Raw genomic sequence first — 6,845 nt, forward strand, 5'->3', positions numbered from 1 at the left:
TTTTGGAAGTGTTTGTTATGTGATTGATTCGTTTAATTATACTCTTTTTTAATGGATAATCAAAAAATCTCTATTCTAATTGAAGAATAAGTTGATTTTTTTTGCCATTAGTCATTTTATAAGTCCTCTTAATTAATGTCATGTCACATGTCAACCTATTAGATATCTGTTTCAAATTTAAAATTTTAAATTTCTCACTCTAATTATATTAAATTAAATAAATATTAGAATAAAAATTAGAATAAAATTAATACACATTTTAAGGTCATATATTTATTTAAATCAATGATTATAATTTTATATAACTAAAAAAATATCTTAATTAATAATTTATGTAAAATAATTGATTAATAATTGAGTTTTACTATGAAAATTTAATTAAATGTGTAACCGTGGTTCTCACGGGTTATAAACTAGTAATATAATCATATAATACCATTTAATATGATTTAGATAAATTTTTATGATATAAAATTAATAAATGTAGTTGTTGAGTGGTGACTCCATTTAGGTAGAAAGTCTACCTCTAAATCTTTTATTTTCCATGTCCTAGCCGTTAGCCCGTTGTTTCCGTTAGATCAATGGGATCCCAACCACGATTTCCTATGTATACTTGCCATGTTCATTAAGTGAAGATATACGTCAATGAATATCTAAATTCGAAAATATGATTATGATGAATGAAATGTAGAACTTCAATGTCGCTGATGGATGTGTATAGTCACATTTTTGTCTTCTCATTATCATCGGAAGCTGATGGATGTGTACAGTCACATTTTTGTCTTCTCATTATCATCGAAAGTACCTGGAAACATTAAATCCACAACCGTAAAAACCAATGCTTAGTGAGTTCCTCTAAAATATCACACACCACAATACACATACAATGCATACACACATGAGCTTTTAGTCTTACTGGACCGCCTCACAAGGCCTACAATATACCGCTAGCCCGCCCGGGTATCTTGGCCTACCGTATAAAGTAGGACTGCTTAAATGCACCAGAAGCTATGTTGACATATATAGCAAACAACAACAAGAACATCAACACAAGCAATTGTATACACTAGTCTACCTGTCGAATAGCCTACTACCACAAATAGGGTCTCATATAGTACACTACGCAAAAACCGGCAGATCTCCAATGATAACATAGCTATAAGTAATATGAGGTGAGATAAACATTCGAACAAATGATACCACTCTAGAGCCATAGCCAAACAAGGAACATGCAAGAAAACCTAGATTAAGAGTTCTCAGGCTATCCTACATGACCACATATAACCCCCAGGACACTCTACTAGACGATTATTGACCTATTGGTACTCTACCAACATATCACTACATATCCTATCATACAAGGATATACATTGTAACACATAGTATAGTGAGAAAACTCACTTGAATCGAAGACCCAAGGAAGCACAACAACACCCTCACTCCTACGAATTGACTACACCAAATAAACATAAATCCTTAATCGATAACCTAATTCCTTCACATTTGAACCAAATTCAAACTAGTCAAAAGTCATTAGTCAACAGTTAACAAAAGTCAATGGTCAACCAAGTTAATATTCACCACGATGTGGAGATCTCATGGTTACGTCATGGTTGATGGGTTTTGAGCACTACATCAATCCTATAGTGTACATGCAAACCCTAAAGCTTTGGATCTAGTTTGTCTAATAAACATGCAATAATCATCCAAAGCTCATAAACCCTAGATCTAACATACAATAATTGAATTAACATATGTATAAGGGTTTAGATCTTACCTTGATTGTTATATAGCAATAATAATCTCAATCCTTATTGCAATCGACTTCTGAAAGCTTAGTGCCTCAAATGTTGCACCTCTAATGGAGTCACAAACACCATGAGCAACAAGATGAACTAGGAGAAGGAAGAGGAGCACCAAAAACATCCAAGAACCCTTAAGGATTACTTCACCACGTTTTTGAGGTCTTAGGGGTTCCTTATATAGGTAGGCTATTAGGGTTTTCAACTAGGAAATCCTAATTTTACTGCTTAGGCCCTAAGCAGCCATGGACTCCCTCCTTAGAGGCCTTGGACGAATTCTTATGGGTTTCCCCATAGAGTTCGTCCACTCCAACTTCTATGGAGTCCATTAGCCCATTTATGTAACTATCTTGTAATTACACAATCAGTCCCCTTTATTTAATTAATCTTTTTTAGCCACAAGATTAATTCTTATTAATTCTTGACTAATATTAATTAAACAATATGATTTCTCTTTTAATATATTATTCATATAATATATTAATAAATCATAATTAATCATTTTTCTCCTTCGTTCATCCTATATCAGTTGCTATGGTGAAGGCAACCCAAAAGGACCATGCTCACAATCGGGTCAAGTACATACCAAAATAGTTACGGGCTTAGACACCTAATCCAACAGTCTCCCACTTGGATAAGTCTAATAACTATATTACGTATGACTTCGGAACCTGATCAGCAATCGTAGCTTTCAAAAGCCGTTGTCAAACTCTGATCTTATCAGAAACGTGTCCTTTAGATAAGGGATCATATATTCCTCCATTCTAGATATCGTATGAACTGATACATGGATTTTAATCATACTCTCTGTTCATGTGTTGTTTCCCAATTTCCGATTTATGACGATTGACAACAGACTACAATTGAACACACCAACTCAGTCCCAGCTTGGCCAAGCACTTAGGGTGTCATCACTAAATCATCGAGGGGTCCACATATATCACTTTTATCCTACTTTGGGTAAAAGGAACGGATAAACTTTGACTCAATGCTCGCTTTTACCTACTCATAAAATCACACACAACAATATGTTTCATAATACCAAGTTACCGGTGCGTTTACATATTATCAATGTGCAACCGACTTGCAGAATACAACTCATACATCTAGGTTTCAAGAATACAAGATATTATCGTCTCACCAATCACTCGTGATAAAATCCATGAAGTGATCCATGTGAGCGTGGGTTTAATCCAATACTCTAATCTTATAGGAGCACTCATCAACCCTGCAGCACACTTTTGCTATGTCTAAAACACTTTAGACAATCTACAGTCAGATTCATGACAGTCTTCTTTCATACCTACTTCCAAAGTATGATCGAATGTGATGGTTTGAATAATCTTATTATTTGGGAAGTCAAAACATGCAAAGTGAAACAAAAGAATAATACTAATCCCATATGGCCCCAAACTTTTGAGTACAAATAAGACACCTTTATTTAATCACCATATTGATTACTCATTTTCATTGTTTCAGGTAATCAACTTATTACTTGAATTATAACAACAGTTGTCCCATGCACCAAGCATGCACTCTATGTTTACCTATGGTCTATACTTTGTGAAATAGATCAATCAAAAAATATTTCTAATGATGCTCATTTCACAATTCCTAATCCTTATTGTTAGTGCAAGAACACAAAATTCTCGCCACTACTACAATATGTTAGATTCTAACATTTTATGCAATTATCCTTTTGTAATATTATTGCACAAAAGTCACCAACACTTTGTCAGTGAAATTACAAAGTACTCTATTGGAGATTGTTACAAGACAATTCCATAGATGTGAAGTCTCACATTCAAAGTACATTCCTTTGAACATCCTTCTTGCATAAAAGTTTCTAATCTAGACATAAATTTGTAACGTCCAACTCCCAATATGGAAACATTTCCATATTTGCCATATGAAAACTTATTGTGAATAGAGTCTTTTCTATTCATAATAATGTCTATATGGTTCATTCGTTACTATGCTTCCAACTGACCACAAGTGACCAGTCCTTGGCGAACCTTAGATTGTACTTGATAGTTGTTTAATTATTTTTGTCAAATCCGGTTCTAGTCCCTTTTCCCTCTTAATGCCCTAGGCATTTGGAAATTTTAGAACGGTCAAATATTAAAATGTATGCAATCGATCCTATACCCGAAGCGTATGGGACACAATTAATAAAAAACGTAATACTTTACTAGTTTCTTGCTATAATATTGTCATATATAGAATCCTTTTAAGTTGAATCTTTTCAACATAACATCCATATATGTCTTTTGACTAAATTCAATCAAAATTTCTAAATCCAAGCTTTTAGATTTCGAAACGAAGTATTAATATTCTCTCCCTTAATTATAGCAAAACACCTTTTCAACCCCTGCAACTTTGCAAAGTGAAACTTTTGTTTTCTATAATTAATATTGCTAACATGCAACACTTAAAATAATAATCATGCTCCCACTAACATGACAATTATATCCATACCAGCATAACATTTATGCTCCCACTAGCTTTGACATGTATTCAGAAAACATTTGGACTTCTAGAAAGCAATACTTGTTGACTTCCAAAGTTCATATTTCTAATATGATATGCTTCAATAAGACTTTATCTAAGCCTTTGAACCTCATACACCTTTCCTTAGATAGCTTATATGTGTGCCTAAACAATTTCAGCACTTATAGCAATAAGTTTTAAATGCTTGTTGATCTTCCATCATAAGTTTTTGTTCTCTCAACATATTTTGTTGATCGTTAAGTGTAGCATCGGTATCATTCTGTCTTTTCTCGGATGCGGCTACGAATCTTGTAAGCATGTCTTCCAAATCCGATTTCTTTTCATGCACCGGTTCCTCCTTTTGGTAAAAACCTCTATCTTTTTGCTTATACTTTTCTTCCCTTGTCTTTTTGTACTCTTCATATGATAGCCATTCTTTCCTCGGTTTTCGCCAATTATCGTCAAATCTATCACCACTTGAATAACACACTTGTCCCTTCCAGTTCCCATTCTTATCAAGATCACAATCTTTTGTAAGGTGAGGCCCTCTACAGTTTTCACATCCTACCCTAATAACATGGATGGATTGGTCCATCTTAGTCATTCTTCGGTCCATGATTTCCAACTTTTCCATCATTGCTGCCATGTCATCGGTAATGGAATTTACCGCCCCTCGAGTCAAGTCATTCCTTGGGTTATGGTATTCTCTAGAGTGCTTATAGAATTCTTCAATTAGTTCTTTGATCATCGGGGGTGCCTTCTTTTTTAGGGGTCCTTGCGAGTCAAGGAGCTGCTTAGTTGTTACATTGACTCCATCATAGAAAATGGAGACTTCTTGTTGGCTATTAAGATCATGATGTAGGGAATTCCTTAGTAGACTTTTGTATATCTCCCATGCCTCATAAAGGGACTCTCCAGCTTGTTGTTCAAAGTTGGTATTAGCTTTCTTCAACTTGGCTATCTTCGAAGGTGGGCAAAACTGATCAATAAATTCTTCTTTCATCTTAGCCCATGTAGTGATGGATCCGGGAGGAAGTGACTTGAGCCAATCCTTTGCAGCACCCTTGATTGTAACTGGAAGCATACGAAGCTGCTGGGTTTCACGAGGCACATTTGGAACATTAAATTAATCAGCTACATCGTTGACCTCATCCAAGTGTTTATAGGCATCTTTGTGGTCTTTTCCGTAGAAGGTAATTTCCTTGAGTTGAGCAAGTATGTGTCCCTTTAGTTCGAAAGTGACAGTAGCGAGAATTACGGGTTGCACAAGTCCCGGGCTGGTATCGTCATGTATTCTCTTCTTCCATTCTCCCATGGGAACTTCATCGATGTTAGCCATGGGATTAGCTAGTTCGCCTTCAAAGTCGCTTTCTTCTTCGTATTCGGTTTCGTAGTTGTATTCGAATTCAGCTTCTTTTGGATTATCTTCAATATTCTCTAACTTGCTTTCTTCGTCTTTTTACTACTGGCCTCTCCTGCCTTCTTGTTCTTTTTCTTCCCAAAAACTGTTTTTAAGCTCTTCAAAGGTGATTTCTTAGGTGTATTAGAGCTTTCAACCTCCTTGCCTTTGTTTTTCCTTAAAGCGGATTCTGGGTCTTCAAGTGGAGGAACCAGGGGTGTGTTGGATCCTCTGGTGATGTAATGCCTACAAACAAAACAAGAAAAATGCATAAAAAGAACAAAAATAAAATAAAATACGAAACTGTGTAACAGCGATGGACTCGCCAAGTCGCTTCGATTGCACTCGGCGAGTTCAGAGCAAAAACAGAAAAATTACTTACTAACTTTTAAAAACAGAAAATTATTAAAACTTATCCTAATTACTAAATTACCTAAGAAATAACTTTGTGCAAGATAAATCTCACATAAAGGATCGATAAAACTAGAAATTAGAAATAATTTTTGAACCGTTCCCCGGCAACGGCACCAAAAAACTTGATGTGTGTGAACTCAACTAGTACCTACTTTTAATTATAAAATTAACACACGAAGGCAGTGGACCTATCAATTGTGGTATGGCTAAATAAGTAGGGTAGCGAACTCGGGGAATGGAAAATTAAAACTAATAACTAATATTATCCAAAAGACAAGTATTGAAAGTAGGGTTTTCTCTAGTTTTACAAGACTAGAAACTTTAACTAAAACTTAACCAATCAATAGCTGAAAACACGTAAAAACAACTAAAATCAATGATCAAAAGGGTTTCTGTTTAGGTTCAACACATTTACTCCTATGGTTAATTTTTATGTTAATGTAATAGATTAATTGTTATTGGTTACCGATTATGGTGATTAGATTCACATTCGTTATTACCAATCCTTAGGAAATAGATTAATTTAAGCAGTGATCAAGTGATTAAACTAATAAACCTCCTAGTTCAATTATTCGGATTAAATAATTAGCTAATAAATGATATAAATCTATACTAAAAATATAGCTAAGTATGAAAATATCAAAACACCCCACACTCAACTTTTGCTTGCCCCCAAGCAAAACTGAATTTTAAACATACTAGCATCACATAAGACAATCCCAATTGAACCCAACCATTAT

The 6,845-nt window shown here is 34.6% G+C and overlaps 1 non-coding gene across 1 annotated transcript; it reads left to right on the top strand.

The window, feature by feature from the left end:
* The first annotated feature begins 5,140 nt into the window (after positions 1–5,140).
* On the top strand, positions 5,141–5,247 carry LOC111917654 (small nucleolar RNA R71). Its single transcript, XR_002858971.1, has one exon. It is a non-coding gene; the product is annotated as a small nucleolar RNA R71 (small nucleolar RNA).
* Positions 5,248–6,845: the final 1,598 nt, after the last annotated feature.

This window comes from Lactuca sativa, chromosome 5, assembly GCF_002870075.4.
Source record: "Lactuca sativa cultivar Salinas chromosome 5, Lsat_Salinas_v11, whole genome shotgun sequence".
Taxonomy (NCBI): domain Eukaryota; kingdom Viridiplantae; phylum Streptophyta; class Magnoliopsida; order Asterales; family Asteraceae; genus Lactuca; species Lactuca sativa.